Source organism: Cyrtonyx montezumae, unplaced genomic scaffold (assembly GCF_038088225.1).
Source record: "Cyrtonyx montezumae isolate F1298 unplaced genomic scaffold, pur_monq_1.0 scaffold_17, whole genome shotgun sequence".
NCBI lineage: Eukaryota > Metazoa > Chordata > Aves > Galliformes > Odontophoridae > Cyrtonyx > Cyrtonyx montezumae.
In genome coordinates, this window is record NW_027071903.1 from 29,609,405 (window position 1) to 29,620,959 (window position 11,555).

The window sequence follows — 11,555 nt, forward strand, 5'->3', positions numbered from 1 at the left end:
GCTAGAACCTCCTTTCAGGGAGTATAGAGAGAGAATACATCTTCCCTGAGCCTCCTCTTCTCCAGACCAAACAGTCCGTTTCCTCAGCTGCTCCTCATCACACTCACTCCAGATCCTCCTCCAGTTTTGTTACCCTTCTCTGGACACTATCACTTTCTGCAGGTAGGAACCACTCATCTTTTCTCGTTCTACTTCTCTTCCTATGCTTGTCCTATTTTAATTTAAGCAAGATGAACAATCCACAAGAAAACAAGCCCAGGGAAGCCACACTGGATATACATCTGCATTTCAGTTTAATAAAAAATTTAAAAGTTGGAATATCAAATAAAATTAAACAACTTCCCCTAAACAGGGAAGGAAGTAAAGCAAAACCCAACAGCAACAACCAAACCAGGAATGATCACGATCAATTAACGATGAGTATTTGATTGCTTTTTGTTTGCTATATATCAGTGCCTGCCCAAAGAATCATTTGGAAGAGAGAAAGAACAATTAGAAGCATTTAGGGAAATAGCAACAAAGCTCACAAAGCTAAACTGTATGAGAGAACAGCAGGCAACAGCAAAAGACCTTGAGGAGCACGAGACTAATTAGAGAAGTCGGCCATGCGTTTTTTTATCACTCCATTACAATGAATGGAAATGAGGCTGGGGTTGAACATCTCTGCTCAGGAGCACCTTGGGAACAGGAGCAGGGGAAACCTAATCTGTCCTTCTATTAGCTGTTTAGGCTCAGAGAACAGTAACTGATACAGAGCTCATTTCAAAGACAAAAAATATGTATCACTAAAGATGAAAACTTTCAAACTGGGGATCAGGTAAATAAAGAAGCCTATGGGAATGTAAAACAATAGTCAGTGAGGAAGGTGAGGTAGCAAGGGAACTCATGACAGGGAAAAGGAACCATTAAACTTCACGGATACTTGTTTACAAACAATTTTCTTGTGCTAATAGCTAGAAAAGGTGCAAGCTTCAGTACTTACCTGTACTTAAGTAAGAGCTCACTTGTCATATCTGCACAGAATAAACCTCAGTTCAATGCATTTGAATATATGCTTTGCTTTAAATACAGTAGTAATTCCAACTCTATTCGACCAAATACTTAAAGTCATGCTGTGCTGAACTGTATCTCATCTGTCTTCTGTGATTCTGCAGTAAAAAGTGCTGTTTTGCATTTCAGCAATGAGCAAAGTGATTCCTATATATGATTTGTTTGTAAAACAGTTTGTCAACCAAACGGATCTTGAACAAGAGCATACTCTCAGAGTGAAAGCAAACAGAAAAAACCCTCCTCCTTCCTAAACGTGAGTGACAGCAGACAAACATGACAAAACAAGATGAGATAGACTGCTGATTCTACACTGCTCATTCCATAGGGAAAGACAAGGCTCTTTGTGACAGCATCAATGGCAGCAGGCAGTTGCTGGTTGCCACACTGATGGTGCTGGCAAACAGTCTGAAGGTGTGAAAGGAATCAGGCCCCCAGACAAGAATGAGTCTGTTAAAAATGCCTAGTGCATTTCTTCCTAACAGTTTTTCAGAATGATTTTGTCGCTGCTGACTAAACCTGCAATAGAGGCACTATATTCCTTTCTGTAGACAAAGGCCTATTGTTTAATGCTTCTGAATGCTATGACAACTAGAAAGGTGAAAGGCAACCAGCAAGTGACAGTAAATGCATTCTCTCTCTTTTTTAATATCCAGTGTATATATCTAATGCACCGTTCAGCATGATTCTCCAAGGCTGCTCCAACAGACAGCTAGGGAAGTCAGTCCACTGTCAAAGCAATAGCAGCTCTTCACTGAGCAAGTTCTGGATTCCCCATTTCTATCTTTCATAATGCTATAGTGGCACCAGCTAATGGCACAGACTGGCATGGACTGAATGCAAAACATGAAATATATCCCCCTACAACAAACTCTGCTTTCATTCGCTTTTGCTTTCACTTTTTGTAGCTTGACTTCACATGGTCAAGCAGCATTGATACCACAGTAGAGAAACATTTCCTGCCCCACCAGCTCAGATTAGTAAATTTGACAGTGTTGCTTGGCTAGATAAACTTCTGCTCCCTTGCAGGTCACTGAATGGTGATGAGGAATATTTAAAGAGCTCCCAATGCAGCAAAGCTACAGACTTTAAAGCAGTTAATGAGTGAGCACTTGCTGCTCCCTGTCATTCTGTTTCATCACATCATCAGAGTACAGATTAGCATCTACAGGAGATATCAGGAACACCTCAAAAACCACTCCATAGAGTTCAGTAGAAGAGATGGGGGCTGAACAGCAGCTCTATGCCATCCCTCCAGGGTGCAGCTTTAACAAGTTATTATCTAAAATGTCAACTTGGTTATCTGAAGGAAAGAAGACTGGGATCCTAGAAACAGGACCCATGTTCAATTGCATTCCTTTATTTTTATTTATTTATTTTACAGATCCTGGCTGCAGCAGGAACAGTAAATGGCCAAAAGGGAAACATTTTCCTGGGATAAAAAAGGAGCAAGGTGCTCACTGTTGATCCATTGGCACCACCACTATCAGTATTCCATAAGAACAAAGCTAGTCCTAGAGACTCATCTAGAACTTGCAACAGGAATTCCCAGATTTGCCCACTTTACAAATTCTTAATGGCTTAGAGAGAAAAAAAAACAACCAACCACAATAATCTTCTCTTTTCAGGAAGTTTTTCTTCTTTCTTTCTATGTCTGCACATATTAAAGCACCCAAAATAATATTTTAAGTGCTGACAAACCAGAAAGCATGCAAAGAAGAGCAAGGAAAAATGAATTATGAGTGCTGGAGAGACTCACAAGGAAAGATTAGAACTACTAAATATGTCTAGCTTGGCAGAGAGATGACTAAGCAAGGGGGGAGTGATAAATGCCTACAAATATTTGAAGGGCGTATACACTGAGGACGCAGAGAGATTTCACAGTGTGAGCCATACCAGGTGGTGGGATTAGGAGCAAAGGGATAGAATCAAGAAACCCAAACTCACAAAGCAAAAACCCAACTGAAAGATAGATGAACAAAACTCCCCAGGAAAGTTAAAGTAGGTCCACATTCTCCATGTTGGAGATGTGAAACTTTCCTCAGAGACAGGGAATTCAGTACCTAATACATATGGGAAGGCTGAGAGAGTGCTTTGATGCACAGAACTAATGGAAAGAGTGGTGCCTGAATGCTGGGAGACCAATAGGAGCCTCAGGAGACTGCAGGTGTCCCACAAACACTGCAATTACAGAGCTTCAGACAGGAAGTGAAGGTAGATTTTGCATCCAACTAAAAACTCAAGGGAAAGGTTGGTTTAGACTAATTTACCGACCCTGAACTTGGTAGAGCTACAGGACTTTATCTGACCAGATTTACTCCAGCCAGATGCTCCTGGGAAGCAGAAAGCTTTGGATCTGTTAAGTATTCAAAAGTATGGTTGTGGGAAGACTGAAAAGTCAAGAGGGTACACAAAAGCATCATATTCCCTGATCAGACTGAAAGGCTTAAGCAGAGTGAAATGAAACAGAAAGAGGAGGGTTCGGTTCTTCCCCTGTCTTAGTTTCTGATGCAGAGCACATCAGTGCTCCTTGGAAATACATGCACTGAACACATAGACCACTAAGATCACCTAGCACAACCATCAACCCATCAATATCATGCCCACTAAACAGTGGGCATCAATGCCACAACACAGCCAACTCATCATTCAGGGTTAAAAACAACAAAACCCACCACCCTTCATTCTACAATATACATAATGCATTACAGTGCACTATGTCCTTCTTTAAAGAGATGCAGCTCAACGCTGAACTCTTCCCTCATACAATCTTGTGTGAACAAGGCAAAAAAAACCTCCCACAAGTCTCAATACAGGAAACACACACAAGTCCTCTTCAGACCAAGTTTGATGGGAAGCCACAGCCTCAGCTTCACCTTTTAGGACACACCACATACCTACCATAGAGCTGGGAGTCCCATACTTTTGGCCAGGAACTCTCTGCAAACTGTGAGATACTCAACCATTTGACAAGCAGAACTAATTCTATTAACATTGTGCTCTTCTAGAAGCAATCACAAAGAGAAGATATTTGATCAAAGTCATACTGTTAAGTATATAGTCCTCTAACCAGCCACTGAATGAGAGGTACAAATAGGGCAGCTAGAGGTCACAGCAGTCTGTGTGGAGGATCAGCTTAAGGAGTGCCATAGGGGAAAAAACTTCAGCCCTTCACTAGAACAGCAGCACTAAGTGCCTCAGCACAGAGGCTATCCCCACTTCAGCTGGAGGAAGCACAGACAAAGACAGAGGTAGTAGGGACAGAAGATGTTCCCAGGATTCCCCACCCTGGGGAAACTGGAATGCAAACCTAAAGCCAACTATTGCTTCCAACAAACCATATCCTCTAACTAAGAGGAGATCTTAATGCAATCCCCCCCAGAAATAACAGTAGATACCCATCACAAGGTCCTCCCACAGCCACAGGACTGGCTGCTCAACAAACAGATTCTTATCATCTGTAAGAACCAAGTCCCACAGCTCCTTCCTTACAAGGCAGCCCCAGGATAGAGCAGCTGCAATGGCCAAACAAGACACCCCAAGGCAAACACAAGAAAAGAAGCGATAACAGATACGCTCTTCCCAAACATGCGATCCTCCCACTAACAGAAATCAGGAGATATCTCAACAGAGCCACTATACAGCTCCCGCTCCTCTTACTCTGAATGAAACATGACATACCTGGGTCGGAGCACGGCCGTGAAGCTCTGCAGAGGAAGGCTGGCTTCCACCTCACTGGGAAAAGCAGCAGGTACTGTTCAAGGCTACTGTAACTCCTTTTATCAATTAACCAGATGCTTAACTTCAGCATCCTAGCTACAACTCAGCATAGAAAAATCACATCTCTCTCTGCTTAGCCCTAACCCACCAGCTCCAGCCAGAGAAGCCTGCCCCTCGCCATCTTCTTTGTGCTGTTACTGCAGAACAGGTGCAGTCCATCAGCCCCAGGATGAGCTGCAGGTGAGAAACCACTCTTCGTTCTGCCTGACCCAAGCTCTTGTGGGCCCTACTGTGTAAACATAAAGCACGATTATCTTCCCTCTCCACATGGAATCACTTTATGGAATTTATTATTATTATTTGGAGCTCAAATTGAAACCCTCTGGCCACGTATGAGCACTAAGCCTGCTTAGGGAGTGCAGGAAGCAGCTAAAGTGGTGAAGAGGGAAAGATTTATGACAGACAGAAAAGAAATTTTCTTTTCTTGCAACAAGCCTCACATTCCTAATCTATTTCTGCTGTTCTTGCTGTTCTCTACCAAACTTCTGACAGGTCTTATAGACTAACACTTACCATGCTGCAAGCTGTTCCCCTAAATCCTATTTTATCATACTTTATAACCACCTGGCTGGATTCCCTTGGTGGTATTTTTCACTCCTTCTTGCAGTCCCTAAAAGCAGCTGTATTGCCAATGCCACAGCCTCCACCTTCATCACCCCCCTTTCTTCCTTCTCATATAATTTCAGCTCTTCTTACCCTGGGTTTCCTTTTTTTTTCTTTTTTTTTTTCCCCTCCTTTCTGGGGAGGTCACACCTGCTACCCATTCAAATAATCACATTAGTGAAACAGATTGATGACAGTTTTCACCTGTCTTCCAAGCAGGATTCCAGCCTCGCCCCCTCCTTTTGCTTCAGCAAAACCTACTTCTGTAAGATCTTTACAAGTATATTTCTTACCCTGATGAAATGCTATTAGGAGTGAATTTAAAGGGAGATCCATGAAAGAGAAAAATAGTGGTGACAATGAGGAATCTCTCTGAAATTGTCTTTCTGAAAGCTCCAAATGGTTTCCTAACAGCACAAAAGTGCCTCCTGATTAGTTGTGAGCTGAGGCTCAGGGAAGTCCTAAGGGTGGGCAGGAGAGAGGACAGCACAGGTGTCACCAACTGAACGTGAGCATTTCTGAAGGATGAGGGGGGATTTATAAATCCTGAAGGAAGGAGATAGGGAAAAGTTGTGTAGAAAAGTAGAAATAATGTTATGGCTCTTGTCACTATCCTGGAGCAGCCTAGATAGCAGTTACAAGGGGGTGCTCAGTGCTCTGGGTTTCCCCACCCTGAAAGCTTCTATGGGTTTCCCTTGGTGGTGGAAGCAGTCTCCTGGTCTGTGGGTCCCTTTTGGAGCCCCCTTACAATCCTTATCAGGATTTTTATGGTAAGTTTCCAGTAGGGCTTTGCAATTTCCATCCAAACCATCAGACATGTCTTCCTACCTTGCAGTGGCTTGTCCCTTCAGGTCTTCCTCTGATAAAATAAACGATGCTCACCCCTAGATTTTGTGGGTGAGACCTGGGCAGATGCTGCTTGTGCCCATCTCCAGAGCCAGCGGTGCTTGCTTGTGAGAAGGAGCACTGCTAACACAAGCTCCATGCTGTGTTCCCATAGCAACCCAAGTGTCACGTTCATCATTATCTCATTTCTGGCAGAAAAAAAAAATAATACAGGTCCAATGAAGAAAAATCCAGGAGTCCTGGTGGACTTAGTTGAGGTTGGGTGGTTTTTCACAGAATCACCAAGTGAGGTTGGAAGGAACCTCTGGAGATCATCTAGTCCAACCTCCCTGCTCAAGGAGGGTCCCTTCAGAACAGAATTAATATAATCTTTTACCATTGCTGCTAGTGCCATTCACCCCAGGGCTGCTGAGAAAAGCAGCACCCAGTTCAGCGATGGCACAGAGGTTTGAGCTGTCTGGGATTCAAATGCATTCAGTCAGATGCATACAGTCCACGTCTCATCTGCTTTGTCTCATTTTGAAGCAGGGGACATACGATCAAATTAACACAACTATAGAAACCAAATGATAGCAGAAGAGATTTCAGTGTCACCTACCCTACTGGCATGACCTGGGGATAATGACTGCTATCAGTTATCTTTGCTCAGTGGCACACGGTGACTTATTAGACCACAGCAATTTAATAATATGGGTGGATTTGGAGTTGCTCTCTGCTGACATCTGCGTCCCAGAAACCAGACCCATCTGGATCTCCATCACTTCCACCAGTGGGTAGATGTGGTACTTAGGGACGTGGTTTAGTGGGCAATACTGGTGGTAGGTGGGCAGTTGGACTAGGTGATCTTAGAGTTCTTTTTCCAACCTTAATGATTCTGTGATTCCACAGTGACAAAGCATTTCCATGCAGGTTTGTACATGAGGGAGCTCACCTTTCAGCTCTGAGACAAAAGATGCTGCAAAAGGGATTCTGGAGATGCACTGCTGGCCACATTTGGAGCTCTCTGCTGTGTTCTTGCTTGGAGGCACCAGAATGTCTAAGGCTGGAGAACTCATTTCAATCTCTTTAGAACCAGTTTCCATGATGAGTTGTTTTTATTATGGAAAAAATGAAAGAGAAACTTCCAGCCTGAGGAACAGAGAGAGGGGATCTTTAGAATAATGCTTAGGAGAGAAGCATCTGGCTGGAAAGTGAGATCATGCCTGGGCTTGAGAACAAAAGGGGAACAGAAGTGTGGGGGGAACTGCAGCATTATAGAGAGTCCCTCAATAAGACAGAAATAAGCTTTTTTTGCATAACCCAGTGCCTACAAACCCACACTGAAGTGTGGATCCAGCACAGTGCAGTATTTAGATGAGCTGCTATCATAAAGTCACACAGCTCAAAGGGATATATTCCTTGACATATAAAAGCCACTTTGGGGTAGGGGATGTCTAAAGAATCTCTATATGAAAAACATTAGCAAACTTGCTATCAATCCTCTGTTTCAATTCTGTTTTGATATGATTCAGTTTTCCCTCCCCGAGCAGTTTACCTGGCCCAGCAAAGCAGTGTTTGAGTCAGATTTATACCTGTAACTGGGGCAAGCACTTTAGTTAAGAGCTTGCTCTGATCTAGAGCGATCTCTTCCTCCTCAAAGACCTGACAGAAACCTCACACAGGCAGCCTTTCATGAGAGAGATAAAGAGAGGCTGCTTATATGCACTCACATGTGTTTCTCTGGAAGAAGAAACTGGGGATTAAGGACGACAAAGGTCAAAGTAGGAGGCCCCACGGACGCTGTGACATGCCTGACCTCTGCATGGCAGCGTGTGGGGGTATGCTGAGTATTGTCCAGTGGACTAAGACCTGGATTTTACTTTTGGGAATGAGTTTCCTCCTATGTCTCCAGCTGATCAGTGGCATTATTGTGATCAAGTATCTTTCAGTATCTACAGGGAGGCTGTAAGAAGAAGGGGACGGACTCTTTAGGAGGGTCTGTTCTGACAGGACAAGTTTCAAAAGAAAAAGAGGAGATATTTAGGCTAGATATAAGGAAGAAGTCTTTCACAGTGAAGGAGTTGAGGCAGTGGCACAGGCTGTCCAGAGAGGTGGTGGGTGCCCCTGGAGACACTCCAAGTCAGGCTAGATGGAGCTCTGAGCCCCTGATCAGCTGTAGGTGTCCCTGCTCAGTGCAGGGGAGTTGGACCAGATGGCCCTGAAGGGTCCCTTCCTACTCAAACAACTCTATGATTCTGTAAGTCATTTTGGGAATGAAGAGATGAACATCCCAGTTGTTTCCATTGCCCATACCACAGCTCTGAGCAGAGGAGAGAGAAATGAGTTTCAAAGCCTACTATTTCCTTCCTGGACTCACCCAAGCTAGCAATCAGCTGTGGCATACAGATGGAAGTACCTGAGGAGCCATTAGGGTTCAGCCTGGTCTCCTGTTTTTCCACTCATAGGCTGTGAAACAAAGAAACCGCTTTCAAGGTTACATGATGTAAAGGAGTCCATTAGCCTGTAAGGGCCTGAGATGACAAATAAAACAGTTCTGGACAGCCTTAATTAAACACAGCAGCGTGTTCATTCATGCCTTGCTGAGTGGCATTTCTGCAGAGGAGATGAGCTGTTCTGGCAAGGTGACTACCTGTGCAATCCCTCCATCTTCCCCTCTGGAGGGGCCCGGGGGGGTCAGGGCAGCTAATGAGCCAGATGTGCTGCCTGCTTGCTTGCTCCCCTGCCTGGCTGCCCATTTAGAGGCTGCCAGGGAGCTGGAGTGTGCCAGGAAGGTTTTTGTAAGCATGTGGAAATTAACAAATCTCACTCTGAGCTGGAAAGGGCAGATAATTGAGAGAATTAAAATAATAAGAAAAAAAAAGAGAGAGAGAGAGAGAGAGAGAGAATAAGGAAGAAAGAACAGGGAGAGCCAAAAGGAAACACTTCAAAGGCCCATAGCCTGCAGCCCTCATTAATGACAACAAAAAGAGGATGGCACCCTTACATTTTAATCAAAAGCAATTATTTTTTCAAAAAGGTATTACTGCTCTGCAGTGCAGAAGCAGGCCTGGCTGCAGCCTCTGCCCACAGCAGTGCCAGCGTGGCCAGTTGGCAACAAAAGTGAGGGTTTCCTTGGCCCCCTGCTTTCTTCACTGCCCTAGAACAGCAGCAGAAGCAAGAGTGAGCAGGTGCTTCAGGAGAAATGCCTCTGGGAAAGAAGATTGAAAGCTACAGGAAACCAGAGGCATTAAAGACATGACTGAAATCTAAATCCCTGCTTTCTCTGGCTGGTCTCTGTATGAACACTGCATGTAGGTTGTTAACCTGAAACACAGACTCAGAGAAGCTGTGGGTGCCCCATCCCTGGAGATGCTCAAGGGCAGGTTGGATGGGACCCTGGGCAGCCTGTGCTGGTGGGGGCACCCAGCAGTGGCAGGGGGTTGGACCTCAGTATCCTTGGAGATCCCTTTCAGCCCAAACCATTCTACAATTCTGTGGATCAGCAGGAGGAGGCAGCAGGCTCTGAGACAAGGGGTCTTCATGAGAAAATGGACTGGAAACTAAACCATGGCTTTTGCTGTGGTACATCATATGTGTTGGACTGTTTGTTCTTCAGGACATCTTTGTGAAGGAGGGGGTTAAAAAAATTACTGAGAAACAAAACTTGTGCAAGGAAGATCAGAACTGGGCTCGGTGCATCACATAATGAAGAATCCATCCTCAGGAAATGCCATGTAGTTGTTTCAGTTAGCATAAGAGAAGATCCAGCAAATAAAGTGTGTTTACAAAGGTAAAATTTCAGTGAAAATAATAATAATTTTTAAAAAGCACAGAAAGATAGAAATATTTATGAAGCATTGACTTATTTACCTAAAAGGAAACAAAAGTAAGTGCATTCAATTGCAGTCAGAAGCTGAAATTTTACATGGGCTTTTCAAGGCAGTACCACATGCAACAATAGCCTATGACTCTGTGAAATCTTCCTAACACAAAAAAGATAAAGGCCAGAAACAGTTGCATCTGGATTCAGTCTTTCAACATATCAAAGCCTATGTTTATGAAGCAAGGCAATGAGGAGTCATCATATTGAGGCAGAAGAGTCGTAACCTGGAGTAAAAAAAATAGTTGAGAAGCACTGCCAAAATGAGGTACATTCCTGTGGGTGGAAGGATGCAGAAAACAGCTTGCAAAAGGAGAAATCCAATTTCTAATACATATTAGGAACTGTTGGGCTATTTTACTTAAAAACAACCAAGACAGTATGCCACTAACAAGCCTAAGGCAGAACAACGGGGGAGATTTTGCATGTATTGTCTACATAGACTGTTGGGGATTTTCAAAGGCATATAGTGATTTTTGATAAAACCTGCAGCATTACTACAGTGTGAGCACTTTTCATAAACAAAATTCTTAGATTGTTGCTATTGTATGTGATAAGGAAAAGCCAGCTCCCTGGAAACATCCCTTCTTGCTCCAGAATTTTAGTTCCCACTGAGAAGAAACAGACATTCTAATGCTATATGAAGTCTGAGAAAGCCGAGAACTATATTTCCCCCGGCTTTATACTGAGGGAAGTAGAACTACCAGCTTCCATAGAATATTCTCTTGCACCCCCAAATCCCATTTTTGCTAAGTGCCTGTGAAGTTTGTTATGATGGTGAGGCCCTGGCACAGGCTGTCCAGAGAGCTGTGGGTGCCCCATCCCTGGAGGTGCTCAAGGACAAGTTAGATGGGGCCCTGGGCAGCCTGAGCTGCTGGGGGCAACCAGCCTGTGGCAGCAGGTTGGAGCTCAGTGATTTTTAAGATCCCTTTCAACCCAAGCCAGATTCTATAATCCTTGATCCACACCAGCGCTGGGCTGGATAATAATACCAAAAGTATGCTGTGTGCAGGCATTCTGCAGTTGTTTGCTGTTGCAAAACATCTAGGATTTTGGCAAAATGTATTAGCCTGTGAGTCACATGGGATTTGCTCTGCAAGGTCAACTCTGTTTCATTTAACTCATGATCTTTCTAAAGTGACAACACTCAATGAAGGAATATTGTGCCTGAAAACCCTGCTTTCCAGCTCTAACAAGTGCTCTTTTGTTGCAAACTTGGCTTCTCTGGTGTCCGCAGGCTATCAGGGCTACAACACCACTACACCAGGGCTGGATGCCTTGGACAAGGCGCCAAGGTGGCTGTGCAGTGCCGCAGAGGACAAGAATCTCTTTCTAGACCTCTGTAAGCATTTATCTAAGCCACACCTCAGAGCTATTTAAGGTTTGCTCACAGCTAGCTGCACGGGAAGAATTCAGCGAC